Here is a 15,313-nt window from a genome sequence, read left to right on the forward strand (position 1 = left end):
TGCACATTATAAGGTTTTTTGCTGAACAGAAACAAAAATTATGAATGTAGCACACAATATTTATTTGATAATATTCCTTACTGCAGCATGACTGAATTTTTTTCTCACTAAATTCTTGTACTCTATGGAACAAATACTTCATACTACTTTGTCTCTAGTTTCTTCTTCTTTTTTTTTTTTTAGGATTGCTAAGTGGGAGTAAAATTATCATTCTTAGGATGCTATAAAATTGTTGGGTAGAGATAGTCTAATTTTTAAAGTATGGGACTCTTTAAATTATTGTCATTGTAACATGGATTTAGATATTGTTTTTACTGTCTATTGATTTACTCTTATTAATATTTGTCTCCTATGCAATGATCACTAATATCAGCAGGCAGAGGACACAATTTCCATTCTCCTTCTAAAGGAAAAAAAGATAAAAACAAGATTCAAATCCCTTTGTCAAAATACTGAGAAAAAACATCCCAAACAACATGAATACCTAAGATAATTAGGTGATTGTCCTTTCATTCACTCATTCATTCAACAAATATGTATTGATTTTCTACTATATGTATCAGACACTGTGCTAGGCTCTGGGTAAATGGTGAAAAACAAATCAAATATGGTCTATACTCTCATGGATCTTCTGGTCTAGTGAAAGAGACAGACAAAAAACAATTAAGGAAAGAAGTGCATATATATGTATACCTATATATGTAAATGAATTTCACATATATGTACATGTATATATACATATTATTATGGAGAATAATGGGAAGGAGGAGAGGAAAATTACTTTAGGTTGAGTAGTCAGAGTGGGTTTTTCTGAGGCAATGGCAAGCTGAGTACAAGTGAAGAAGGATCTGGCCATGTAAAATGTAGGGGAAATAGTGGTCTACTGAAGGGGGTATACTTGAGCAAAGGCCTTAGCTGGGAATGGTTTCTAAGAACAACAACAATAAAAAATCAACATGGCTAGAGCAGAAGCAAAAAGAACTACAAGTCTGCAACCTGTGGAACGAAAACCACATCCACAGAAAGATAGACAAAATGAAAAGGCAGAGGACTATGTACCAGATGAAGGAACAAGATAAAACCCCAGAAAAACAATTAAATGAAGTGGAGATAGGCAACCAACCAGAAAAAGAATTCAGAATAATGATAGTGAAGATGATCCAGGTCCTTGGAAAAAGAATGGAGGCAAAGATTGAGAAAACGCAAGGAATGTTTAACAAAGACCTAGAAGAATTAAAGAACAAACACCTAGAAGAATTAAAGAACAAACAGATGAACAATACAATAACTGAAATGAAAAATACACTAGAAGGAATCAATAGCAGAAAAACTGAGGCAGAAGAAAGGATAAGTGACCTGGAAGACAGAATGGTGGAATTCACTGCCATGGAACAGAATAAAGAAAAAAGAATGAAAAGAAATGAAGACAGTCTAAGAGACCTCTGGGACAACAGTAAACGCACCAATATTCGCATTATAGGGGTCCTAGAAGGAGAAGAGAGAGAGAAAGGAATGAGAAAATATTTGAAGAGATTACAGTCAAAAACTTCCCTAACATGGGAAAGGAAATAGCCACCCAAGTTCAGGAAGCGCAGAGAGTCCCAGGCAGGATAAACCCAAGGAGAAACACGCCGAGACACATAGTAATCAAATTGACAAAAATTAAGGACAAAGAAAATTATTGAAAGCAACAAGGGAAGAACGACAAATAACATACAAGGGAACTTCCATAAGGTTAACAGTTGATTTCTCAGCAGAAACTCTACAAGCCAGAAGGGACTGGCATGATATACTTAAAGTGATGAAAGGGAAGAAGCTACAACCAAGATTACTCTACCTGGCAAGGATCTAATTCAGATTTGATGGAGAAATCAAAAGCTTTACAGACAAGCAAAAGCTAAGAGAATTCAGCACCACCAAACCAGCTCTACAACAAATGCTAAAGGAACTTCTCTAAGTGGGAAACACAAGAGAAGAAAAGGACCTACAAAAACAAAAACAAAACAATTAAGAAAATGGTAATAGGAATATACATATCAATAATCAACTTAAATGTGAATGGATTAAATGCTCCAACCAAAAGACACAGGCTCACTGAATGGATACAAAAACAAGACCCATATATGTGCTGTCTACAAGAGACCCACTTCAGAACCAGGGACACATACAGACTGAAAGTGAGGGGATGGAAAATGATATTCCATGCAAATGGAAATCAAAAGAAAGCTGGAGTAGCAATACTCATATCAGATAAAATAGACTTTAAAATAAAGACTATTACAAGAGAAAAAGAAGGACACTACATTATGATCAAGGGATCAATCCAAGAAGAAGATATAACAATTATAAATATATATGCACCCAACATAGGAGCACCTCAATACATAAGGCAAATGCTAACAGTTATAAAAGAGGAAATAGACAGTAACACAATAACAGTGGGGAACTTTAACACCTCACTTATACCAATGGACATATCATCCAGACTGAAAATTAATAAGGAAAAGCAAGCTTTAAATGACACAATAGATAGATTTAATTGATATTTATAGGACATTCCATCCAAAAACAGCAGATTACACTTTCTTCACAAGTGCATATGGAACATTCTCCAGGATAGATCACATCTTGGGTCACAAATAGAGCCTCGGTAAATTTAAGAAAATTGAAATCATAACAAGCATCTTTTCTGACCACAGCACTATGAGATTAGAAATAAATTACAGGGAAAACAACGTAAAAAACACAAACACATGGAGGCTAAAAAATACGTTACTAAATAACCAAGATATCACTGAAGAAATCAAAGAGGAAATCAAACAACACCTAGAGACAAATGAAAACAAAAACACGATGATCCAAAACCTATGGGATGCAGCAAAAGCAGTTCTAAGAGGGAAGTTTATAGCAATACAAGCCTACCTCAAGAAACAAGAAAAATCTCAAATAAACAATCTAACCTTACACCTAAAGGAACTAGAGAAAGAAGAACAAACAAAACCCAAAGTTAGTAGAAGGAAAGAAATCATAAAGATCAGAGCAGAAATAAATGAAATAGAAACAAAGAAAACAATAGCAAAGATCAATAAAACTAAAACCTGGTTCTTTGAGAAGATAAACAAAACCCTTTAGCCAGACTCATCAAGAAAAAGAGGGAGAGGATTCAAATCAATAAGATTAGAAATGAAAAAGAAGTTACAATGGACATCACAGAAATACAAAGCATCATAAGAGACTACTACAAGCAACTCTATGCCAATAAAATGGACAACCGGGAAGAAATGGACAAATTCTTAGAAAGGTATAACCTTCCAAGACTGAACCAGGAAAAAACAGAAAATATGAACAGACCAATCACAAGTAATGAAATTGAAACTGTGATTAAAAATCTTCCAACAAACAAAAGTCCAGGACCAGGTGGCTTCACAGGTGAATTCTATCAAACATTTAGAGAGGAGCTAACACCCATCCTTCTCAAACTCTTCCAAAAAATTGCAGAGGAAGGAACACATCCAAACTCATTCTACGAGGCAACCATCACCTTAATACCAAAATCAGACAAAGATACTACAAAAAAAGAAAATTACAGATCAATATCGCTGATGGAATATAGATGCAAAAATCCTCAGCAAAATACTAGCAAACAGAATCCAACAACACATTAAAAGGATCATACACCATGATCAAGTGGGATTTATCCCAGGGATGCAAGGATTCTTCACTATATGCAAGTCAATCAATGTGATAAACCATATTAGCATATTGAAGAATAAAAACCATATGATCATCTCAATAGATGCAGAAAAAGCTTTTGACAAAATTCAACACCCATTTATGATAAAAACTCTCCAGAAAGTGGGCGTAGAGGGAACCTACCTCAACATAATAAAGGCCATATATGACAAACCCACAGCAAACATCATTCTCAATGGTGAAAATCTGAGAGCATTTCCTCTAAGATCAGGAACAAGACAAGGATGTCCACTCTCACCATTATTATTCAACATAGTTTTGGAAGTCCTAGTCACGGCAATCAGAGAAGAAAAAGAAATAAAAAGAATACAAATTGGAAAAGAAGAAGTAAAACTGTCATTGTTTGCAGATGACATGATACTATACACAGAAAATCCTAAAGATGCCACCAGAAAACTACTAGAGCTAATCAATGAACTTGGTAAAGTTGCATGATACAAAATTAATGCACAGAAATCTCTTGCATTCCTATACACTAAGAACGAAAGATCAGAAAAAGAAATTAAGGAAACAATTCCATTCACCATTGCAACAAAAAGAATAAAATACCTAGGAATAAACCTACCTAAGGAGGTAAAAGACCTGTACTCAGAAAACTATAAGACACTGATGAAAGAAATCAAAGATGACCCAAACAGATGGAGAGATATACCATGTTCTTGGATTGGAAGAATCAATATTGTGAAAATGACTATACTACCCAAAGCAATCTACAGATTCAGTGCAATCCATATCAAATTACCAATGGCAATTTTTACAGAACTAGAACAAAAAATCTTAAAATTTGTATGGAGACACAAAAGACCCCTAATAGCCAAAGCAATCTTGAGGGAAAAAAACGGAGCTGGAGGAATCAGGCTCCCTGACTTCAGACTATACTACAAAGTTACAGTAATCAAGACAATATGGTACTGGCACAAAAACAGAAATACAGATGAATGGAACAGGATAGAAAGCCCAGAGATAAACCCACGCACCTATGGTCAACTAATCTATGACACAGGAGGCAAGGATATACAATGGAGAAAAGACAGTCTTTTAATAAGTGGTGCTGGGAAAACTGGATAGCTACATGTAAAAGAATGAAATTAGAACACTCCCTAACACCATACACAAAAATAACCTCAAAATGGATTCGAGACCTAAATGTAAGACCGGACACTATAAAACTCTTAAAGGAAAGCATAGGAAGAACACTCTTTGACATAAATCACAGGAAGATCTTTTTTGACCCACCTTCTAGTAATGGAAATAAAAACAAAAATAAACAAATGGGACATAATGAAACCTAAAAGCTTTTTCACAGCAAAGGAAACTATAAACAAGATGAAAAGACAACCCTCAGAATGGGAGAAAATATTTGCAAACGAATTGACAGACAAAGGATTCATCTCCAAAATATATAAACAGCTCATTTAGCTCAATATTAAAAAAACAAACAACCCAGTCCAAAAATGGGCAGAAGACCTAAATAGACATTTCTCCAAAGAAGACATACAGATGGCCAAGAAGCACATGAAAAGCTGCTCAACATCACTAATTATTAGAGAAATGCAAATCAAAACTACAATTAGGTATCACCTCACACCAGTTAGAATGGGCCTTATCAGAAAATCTACAAACAACAAATGCTGGAGAGGGTGTGGAGAAAAGGGAACCCTCTTGTACTGTTGGTGGGAATGTAAACTGATACAGCCACTATGGAGAACAGTACGGAGGTTCCTTAAAAAACTAAAAATAGAATGACGGTATGACCCAGCAATCCCACTACTGGGCATATACCCAGAGAAAACCGTAACTCAAAAAGACACATGCACCACAATGTTCACTGCAGCACTATTTACAATAGCCAGGTCATGGAAGCAACTTAAATGCCCATTGACAGACAAATGGATAAACAAGATGTAGTACATATATGCAATGGAATATTACTCAGCCATAAAAAGGAACGAAATTGGGTCATTTGTAGAGACGTGGATGGACCTAGAGACTGTCATACAGAGTGAAGTAAGTCAGAAAGAAAAACAATTATCATATATTAACGCATATATGTGGAATCTAGAAAAATGGTGCAGATGAACCAGTTTGCAAGGCAGAAATAATAGACACAGATGTAGAGAACAAACATATGGACACCAAGGAGGGAAAGTGGGGCTGGGGGGTGGTGGTGGGATGAATTGGGAGATTGGGATTGACATATATATACTAATATGTATAAAATAGATAAGTAATAGGAACCTGCTGTATAAAAAATAAATAAAATTCAAAAAACAAAAAAATCAACATGGCTAGAATATAGCGATTGAGAAGAATGGTAGTGAGAAATAAGGTTGAATGGAGAGCTAGGAGACCTCATGAAGAGGCTTGATAGGTACAGCAAGGAGTTTGGATTAGAAGCCATTGTTTTCAAGTAGAGCAGTGCTATGTTTTAAAGATCACCCCAACTGCTGTGTGGAGAATGGAATATAGGGGATCAGAGTGGGTGTAGGACACTACTTTAGAGGCTATCTGAAGTATTCCAGTGAGAAATGATGACTTGGACTGGGTTGGTAGCAGGAGAGAGAGAAGTAGATTATGTATTTCGGAGTAGAGTCAACAGAACTTGCTGATGAATTAGATATGTAATGTGAAGGAACATTAAGACTCAGGAATGACTCATAGGGTTTGGCTTGAACAACAGGTGCATTCCATTTACTGAAATGAAAAAGAGAGAGAGAGTGCTAATAGGTTCTCTGGGAAGCAGATGCTGACACAGAGTTAGGTGTGCAAAGTTTCTCAGCGAATAACACTTGTAAAAGGAAAAGAGGCAGAAGCATAGTTGTATACAGAGAGGTTGCAAGCATGATGCAAACCTGACAAAGTCTCTGCCAGCCCAGTGGGGAGTACCAGAGCAAAGACTGCTAGTTAGTAGAGTTCTGTGTTGGACTAGGTCCTTGTACCACCTTGCTCATTCATTGGCTGGGAGCCTCCCCAAGAACAGTATGCCATTAGTTATACCCCAAGAAGAGTGTAACTTTGGCTCTAAAGGTGAGGTGGACCCTGAAACAGGTAAGAGCTGGAAGCTGTCAGTTAACCACATTCCTCACAGCTGGGCAGGCAGTCCTTCCTTGAACGGGGATGTAAGTAAGCACATCTCCATGTCCACCACAGGGAACAACAGGTAGGAAAAGATCAAGAATTTAGTTTTCGATAGGAGCGAGGCTAAGACAGTTAATTAGATCATTCATTCATCAAATATTTATTGAGCTTCTATAATAGACCATTCAAATGGAAATGTCAAGCACATAGTTGGAGGTAGTAGCGAGTTCACAAGAGATGTTTGGGCCAGAGATATTTGAGAATTAGCATATATATGATATTTAAGGTCACAGATTGGTTGGCATCACCTACTAAGAGACAAAATGGTTTTTAACCCTGAGAAATATCACTTCTCTAGGGACTGTTTGGAGGCAATTTGGGTCGTCACACTGACTAAGGGGACAAGGGGGACACTACTGGCATTTAGTGGGTAGGGTCTAGGAGTGTAAAACATCCTGAAATACATGGGAACTTCTACTCAATGAAGAAGTGTCCAGCATAAAATGCCAATAGTGCCTGTGTGGAAAAATTGGCTGTAGACAGAGAAATGGTCCCAGAACCAACCCTTGGGACATTCCAACTCTTAGAAGTTGGGTAATGGAGAAGAAGCTGGCAAAGGAGACCAAAAAAGGAGTACCTAGAAAGGCAGAAAGAAAACTAGAAGAGAGTGGTGTCAGATGCCAAGAGTGCAGAGTGTTTCAAGGAGAGAGGCAGGTCAGCAGCAAAGAATGTTGCTGAGCAGTTGAATATGATGAGGACAGAAAAGTGTCCACTCAAAGGAGAGCTTAATACTGTAAGAGCCATCTCAGAGGAGTGGTGGAGATGGAAGCCAGATGGGCACAAGCTGAGAGTAAAGGGAGGGGAGCAAGTAGAGAAAGGAACTTTTTAAAGGAATTTGAATAAACAATAAGCAGAGAAACAAGTTGGAGGATGATTTGGGGTCAAGGGAAGGATTTTATTTCAAATATTTTATTATCAAAGTTTTAAACATGCAGGAAGTTGAAAGAATATTGCAGTAAATCTCACTAAGTTCTATCATTAACATTTTACTATGCTTGCTTTATCATATCTTTTTTTTTTTAATGTGGACTATTTTTAAAGTCTTTATTGAATTTGTTGCAATATTGCTTCTGTTTTATGTTTTGGTGTTTTGGCCATGAGGCATATGGGATCTTAGCTCCCTGACCAGGGATCAAACCCACACTGCCTGCGTCGGAAGGCAAGGTCTTAACCACTGGACTGCCAGGGACATCCCTATCATATCTTTTTATCTATTCATAAGTAAGGAATTTCTAAAGATGAAAAACACTCCTAGAGCATGTTTGTATGCCTACAGTGTGATTCAACAGGTAGGGAAGATTAATGAAAAAAGAAAGAAAGGGGATAACCAAGTGAGAAATGAAGCCCTTGAGAACTGAGGGAGGGGAACAGGATTCAGAGTACAGGTAAAGGGATGGCCTTTTGTTGTTACAGAGGGAAAGAAGAGCAAATGGTTACAGAATCATGTAGGTTTGTGGATTTAACTCAAAATGGATTAAAGACATGAACATAAGACCTGAAACCATAAAACTCCTAGAAGAACTTCAACATAGGTGGTAAGTTCCTGAACATCAATCTTGTTGATGATTTTTTGGATTTGACACCAAAAGCAAAGGTAATAAAAGCAAAAATAAACAAGTGGGACTACATCAAATTAAAAAGCTTTTGCACTGCAAAGGAAAACATCAACAAAATGAAAAGGCAACCTATGGAATGGGAGAAAACATTTGCCAATCCTATACCTGATAAGGGGTTAATATCCAAATATATAAAGAACTCATACAACCCAATAACAAAAAACCAAATAATCCAGTTTAAAAATGGGCAAAGGACCGGAATAAACATCTTTCCAAAGAAGATATTCAAATGGCCAACAGGTACATGAAAAGGTGCCCAACATCACTAATCTTCAGGGAAATGCAAATCAAAACCATAATGAGATATCACCTCACACCTGTTAGAATGGCTGTTACCAAAAAGACAAGAAATAAGTGTTGGTTCAGTATCCTATGATAAACCATAATGGAAAAGGATATATATATACATAAAAGAATGTATATGTATGGGTAACTGAATCACTTTGCTGTACAGCAGAAATTAATGCAATATTGTAAATCAACTGTACTTCAATAAAAAATAAAAAAGAAATGTGTTGATATGGATGTGGAAAAAATGGAACCCTAGTGCACTGTTGGTGGGAATGTAAGTTCATACAGCCACTATGGAAAACAGTATGGAGTTTCCTCAAAAAATTAAAAATAGAATTACCATATGATCCAGCAATTCCACTTCTGGATATTTATCCAAAGGAAATGAAAATCCTAACTTGAAAAGATACCTGCATCCCTGTGTTCACTGCAGCATTATTTACAATAACCATGACATAGAAGCAACCTAAGTGTCCATCAGTGAATGAATGGATAATGAAAATGTGATATATATCTATGAATCTATATCACATTTTCACAATATATATATAATTATGATATATATAATATATATATGTTATATCACATTTGCATTATATATGTGTGTGTGTGTGTGTGTGTATATATATATATATATATATATATATATATATATATATATATATATATGCAAGATGGAAGCCATCTGGCTTCCATCTCCACCACTCCTCTGAGATGGCTCTTACAGTATTAAGCTTTCCTTTGAGTGGACACTTTTCTGTCCTCATCTTATTCAACTGCTCAGCAGCATTCTTTGCTGCTGACCTGTCTCTCTCCTTGAAAGACTTTGCACTCTTGGCATATATATATATATATATATATATATATATATATATATATATATATATATATATATGAATATTATTTAGCCATTAGAAAAAGAAGAAAATCCTGCCATTTGTGACAACACGGATGAACGCTGATGGCATTATGCTAAGTGAAATAAGTCAGAGAAAGACAAATACCATGTGATCTCACTATATATGGAATCTAAAAAACAAAAATAAAAACATGAACTCATAGATACAGAGAACAGATCGGTGGTTGCCAGAGGCAGTGGGTGGACAGTGGGTGAAATGGGTGAAGGTGGTCAAAAGGTACAAACTTCCAATTATAAAATAAATAAGTCTTAGGGATGTAAAGTACAGTATGGTGACTATATGGTTTATTATATTTTAATTTAATTAAAAATTTTTGAAAATTGTGGTATAGTTGATTTACAATGTTGTGTTAGTTTCAGGTGTACAGCAAAGTAAATCTGTTATACATATACATATATCCAGTCTTTTTTAGATTTTTTCCTATGTAGGCCATTACAGAGTATTGAGTAGAGTTCCCTGTGCTATACAGTAGGTTCTTATTAGTTATCTATTTTATATATAGTAGTGTGTATATGTCAATCCCAATCTTCCAATTTATCCCTTCCCTCCCTTACCCCCTGGTAACTGTAAGTTTATTTTCTACATCTGTAACTCTATTTCTGTTTTGTAGATAAGTTAATTTTTCCCTTTTAGATTCCACATATAAGTGATATCATATGATGTTTGTCTTTCTCCATCTGACTTACTTCACTTAGTATGACAATCTCTAGGTCTATCCATGTTGCTGCAAGTGGCATTATTTTGTTCTTTTTTATGGCTGAGTAATATTCCATTGTATATATGTACCACATCTTCTTTATCCATTTCTCTGTTGACGGACATTTAGGTTGCTTCCATGACCTGGCTATTGTAAATAGTGCTGCAGTGAACATTGGGGTCCATGTGTCTTTTTGGATTATGGTTTTCTCTGGATCTATGCCCAGGAGTGGGATTGCTGGATCATATGGTAGCTCTACTTTTAGTTTTTTAAGGAACCTCCATACTATTCTCCATAGTGGCTGTACTGGTTTACATTCCCACCAGCAGTGTAGGAGGGTTCCCTTTTCTCCACACCCTCTCCAGCATTAATTGTTTGTAGATTTTTTTGATGGTGGCCATTCTGACCGGTGTGAGTGATACCTCATTGTAGTTCTGATTTGCATTTCTCTAATAACTTGTGACGTTGAAGCATCTTTTCACGTGCTTTTTAACCATTTGTATGTTTTCTTTGGTGAAACGTCTATTTAGATCTTTTGCCCATTGTTTTGATTGGGTTATTTGATTTTTTGGTATTGAGCTGCATGTGATGTTTGTATATTTTGTAGATTCATCCCTTGTCGGTTGCTTTGCTTGCAAATATTTTCTCCTATTCTAATGGTTGTCTTTTTGTTTTGTTTATGGTTTCCTTTGCTGTGCAAAAGCTTTTAAGTTTAATTAGTTTTTTTAAAAATTTTTATTGGAGTATAGTTGATTTACAATGTTGTGTTAGTTTTAGGTGTACAGCAAAGTGAATCAGTTATACATATACATATATCCATCTCTTTTAGATTCTTTTCCCATATAGGTCATTACAGAGTATTGAGTAGAGTTCCCTGTGCTATACAGTTGGTCCTTTATGTAGTTTGAAATACTGTATTTCACATTTGAAAGTTGCTAAAGAGAGTAAATCTTAAGTCTCAGCACAAGAAAAAAAAATTGTATCTACGTGTGGTGATGGACATTAACTAGACATATTGTGGTGATCATTTTGCAATATATACATATTGAATATGTAATATTGAAACATGTTGTATACTTGAAACTAATATAATGATATGTCAATTATATCTCAATAAAATAAATTTAAAGAAAAGGCTGATGGGATGAAGTTTGATCTAGGGACTAGCAATACTGGTATCACCCTGGTGTTTGTTATAAATGCAGAACCTCAGGCCTCATTGTAGATCTACTAAATCAGAATCTGCATTTTAATAAGACCCCCCAGGTAATTTGTATGCACATTAAAGTTTGAGAAGCGATGGATTAGGGGATTTGACGAAGGTGAACATTTTTGCAGTCCGGATATTGACAAAAGATTCTGGGTGAATTATCAAGATCAAAGGTTAGCAATTTTTTTTCTGTAAAGAGTCAGGTAGTAAATATATTTGGCGTTGAGGGCCATAGATTCTCCATTACAACCACTCAAACTTGCCCTTGTAATTCAAAAGCAATCAGAGACAATACATAGGCAAATGAGCGTGGCTGTTGAGAATGGCTGTGTTCCAATAAAACTATTTACAAAAACAGGCAGTTGGGTGATTTGGCCCAAGGGCCTGGTTTGCTGACCACTGACCTAGATCGTAATAAAACTGTTAAGTCTTGGTGCCCATGTACAGTGTACTGTTGTTTTCCTCTTTCTGATTACTTACTGTCTCTTGTAAGTACTCCTGCCTCCCTCTCCCCCATTCTGAACACAATGAAGAACTTGGCCAGGTGATGTCCTGTGGGATCCTAGAAGTGAGAAGGGGAAAATTGAAGTGTTAAAAAGCCAGAATCTCCCTGACACCTTTTTTTTTTTTTTTCCTGGAAGACCAAGGTATGGGGCAGGCTTCACATCAGCTGGTTCTCTGGAGTTGTTTCCCTTTTATTTTCTCCTGGCCTCCAGTAAACTCATTTTGAGCTTTTCATCTGAGCCAAGAAAAATCAAGCAAAGATATTTTATCCTTGCTTAGACCAGGTTGAGCAATAGCCCCTTGATGGCAGTGGCAGTGTTAATCAGAAAGGAGTTCAGAGGTAACAGGCTGGGGGCTTGCAGGGGTGGAGGGGGCAGAGAAATAATATTTATTGAGCATCTCTTCTCTAACAGTTTACATACATCCTTTGAACCCTTACAGTAAGCTCAATATTATGCTCCCAGGTTACAGATGGAGAAACTGAGACCAATATTGTATCAGACATTAATATAGCACTTACTATGTGCCAGGCACTGCTCTGCTTTACAAATATAAACACATTTAATCCTCACAAGTCTATGAGGTGGGAACTATTATTGCCTCCATGCTATAGGTGAGGAAGCTATGCTATGGAGAGAGGTTAAGTAACTTGCCAGAAGACACTCTACTAATAAAGATAGAACTGAGTTTTTAATCCAGGCAGGGCTGGGACCCAGGTCTGACTCCAAAGTCTTGTTTTTTCCCTCTCCAAGTTTGGGGTTTTACCTATTAAGTAATAACATTTCCTTATAAGTCCCTCACATGAGCTCATAGTTCCAGGGCTCACTGTCAACATTCCTATTTTTCTCTACCACAAAATAGTCTTTACTAGTATAAGAGATGCTGTTGCCTGCTTTACAGGCACACGACATTCTTAAATACTTTCCTCAGTGATCTCTCCTAATCCTGAGTCTTGCTGTTTCATCTTTGTTTTCCTGTCTTTCTTGTTTTCTTCTTCTTTCACCCCAGAATATTGCTGAGAATATTGCCAGCATCTCGTCACCAAGCTAGTGTTATCTTTTTCTTTTCATTGTGTTGTTGGACTAATCCAATTTCTCATTTTCCATTCTTCTTCTCCATTGGATTACTAGATAATAGTAATAAATAATATTTATCTAGATAAATAATCTAGATAGATTATTACAAGATCTTTCAGGGTCTCCCCTTAAAGGGTTTATCCTAATTTTTAGGGCCTAGATCAGGCACAGTGTGCTTGGCCCTTTGGTAGATAATGGGTAATAAAAATGTGGAAGATAGCTTCTGCCTTTGATGTATTTACAGTTTAGTGTTTTCCACAGTGATGGGATGTGATATTGTCTCCTGACCTAACACTAACATTGCTTACTAATGGTACATAACCAATACCCCCGTATTAGTATTTCTCATGTTTTTCAAATAGAAATTTAGTCCTCCTATACCATAACCTCTTGAATATCCTTTCTTTCTCTAGTGTTTTCACTTTTCAATCTCTCCATCAGAACCAAATATGATTACTTTCCTCACATTTGTCTCTGCTATTAAACCCTCAGTGAAGGCAGAGTCATAACATTCTACAACTTTCATGATGATAAGAGAGAGAGTTTGAGATTTTAAGAAAATGGACAAGTGTTTCCTCCTGAACCTTCAAAAAAGCTTAACCTCCAGGCACTGTTGTAAGTATACAGATGAGAGGTGTCTAAGAGTAAAGATTGCTGGTCTTGGAATCTAGAGACCTGAATTATAGTCGTAGCTCAGCCACTAAAGTGAGAAGGGCTAACATTTACTGAGGACTTACTATGTGCCTGTCACTTTTCTATTAACTTATGCTGTAAGGAGGAGAGTACTATTATTCTCATTTTACAGACAAGGAAAGTGAGGCACAGAGCACTTAAGTAACTTGCTGCGAGTCAAGGAATTGGTTTGACATAGGCAGTCTGGCTCCAAATTTGTGACTTAGCTACTATTCTCTATTACTTCCTGATAAAAAGAAGCTACCATTACTAACATATATGCAACAGGTTCTATACTGGTTTTCGGGAATCTTATCTAATCTTCACTAACAACTCTGAGGTATATACTATTTTTCACAAGGGAGAAAACTAAGGCTCGGAGAAAGATGCCATTATTTGGCAGACTTAAGTTTCGAAACCAGCCTTGAGGCTCCAAAAGCTTCTCTAACCCTCGCCACTAATATCTTTGAAGCTGAGTTTTCCTATCTTTAAAATGAGGGTTGTGAAGTAGATGTCTCAGTTCTATGAGAAGGGTGTGAAGAAAAGACAGATGTCCGCAGATGGGTGTGAGACAAGGTGAAATAAAAGCAATCAAGCCATAGTGGCCCAGGGCCCAGCAAAACAGGGGTGGGTGAGGTTACAAGTATGAGTAAGATTCCCGCCATGGAGGAGGCCCGGGGTGTTAGACCCAAGCGAGGCCTGTGGGTGAAAACGAGCCTAAAAGCCTGTCTCTGACCAGTCCGGGAGCTGCCGGCGCGGACCACGGGCCGAAGGGGAGGAGATACCTGGGTTTTTGTCCGCGTCCCGGGTAAGCACCTCACCCACCCAAATCCTGCTCCACAGGACTCTCCATGAAAGCCAGAGAAGGAAGGGGCGCGGCTTCTCAGCCCGCGCCGCAGAGCGCCACGTCCCTCTTGGCTCACCCTCCCCGGGGCTCCTATGCGTTAGCTCTCCACACCGCCCGCCTCCAAGCCCTCCGGCGCGGCCTGGTCTCCGCCCTTGCCAATCGGCGCCTTCCACTCTCCGGGTAGGACCAATTAGCGGCTGCTGGGGCCCGGGGCGGTCGCCATGGCAGCAAGGAGGCGGGAGCGCGCGGTGGGTAGAAGTACAGAGCAGAGCCGCCGGCTGGGGGCTGGCGAGGCAGGTCTGTGCGCTGCAAGCGTTCAGCAGGCGGAGCTTCGCGTGTGGAGACGCGGCTTCGTAAGGCCGGCGATCTCGAGGTGGGTGAGGCTCTGCACCGCGGGAGGCTGGGGTGGGTCCTGAGATAAAGCTCAGGTCTTCGCCTACCCTGCCCCGGCAGTAAGGATGGTGGGAGCTCCACGGTTGGGCGGGCACGGTGGAGAGTGGCTTCCAGCTCGAGCTTGAGACGCGGGGTCTCTTTCTCCGTTCCACTCGCTGCCGGGCACCCATGCTTTCTTTGCGGTCGATGAAAGTGG

At 38.0% G+C, this 15,313-nt stretch overlaps 1 protein-coding gene and 1 long non-coding RNA gene across 5 annotated transcripts in view; one reads left to right on the forward strand and one right to left on the reverse strand.

Moving 5' to 3' along the window:
- LOC137772514 (uncharacterized) overlaps positions 1–14,795 on the reverse strand; it is a 47,900-nt gene extending 33,105 nt beyond the window's left edge. Inside the window, exons 1-2 of the long non-coding RNA XR_011075488.1 lie at positions 14,663–14,795; positions 12,106–12,187 (exon numbers count right to left, since the gene is read on the reverse strand). This is a non-coding gene — a long non-coding RNA (uncharacterized lncRNA). The remainder of the gene's footprint in view (positions 1–12,105; positions 12,188–14,662) is intronic.
- A 170-nt stretch (positions 14,796–14,965) lies between these two features.
- The window catches only part of NUCB2 (nucleobindin 2), a 45,697-nt gene continuing 45,349 nt past the window's right edge, over positions 14,966–15,313 (forward strand). For 2 of the 4 annotated variants that reach the window (XM_068555231.1, XM_068555232.1), the window contains exon 1: positions 14,966–15,097. The gene's annotated coding sequence lies outside the window, so the exon portion shown is untranslated. The remainder of the gene's footprint in view (positions 15,098–15,313) is intronic. The other 2 variants (XM_068555229.1, XM_068555230.1) reach the window with 1 other exon arrangement.

The sequence above is a fragment of the Eschrichtius robustus genome, chromosome 11 (assembly GCF_028021215.1).
Source record: "Eschrichtius robustus isolate mEscRob2 chromosome 11, mEscRob2.pri, whole genome shotgun sequence".
In the NCBI taxonomy this organism is placed as follows: domain Eukaryota; kingdom Metazoa; phylum Chordata; class Mammalia; order Artiodactyla; family Eschrichtiidae; genus Eschrichtius; species Eschrichtius robustus.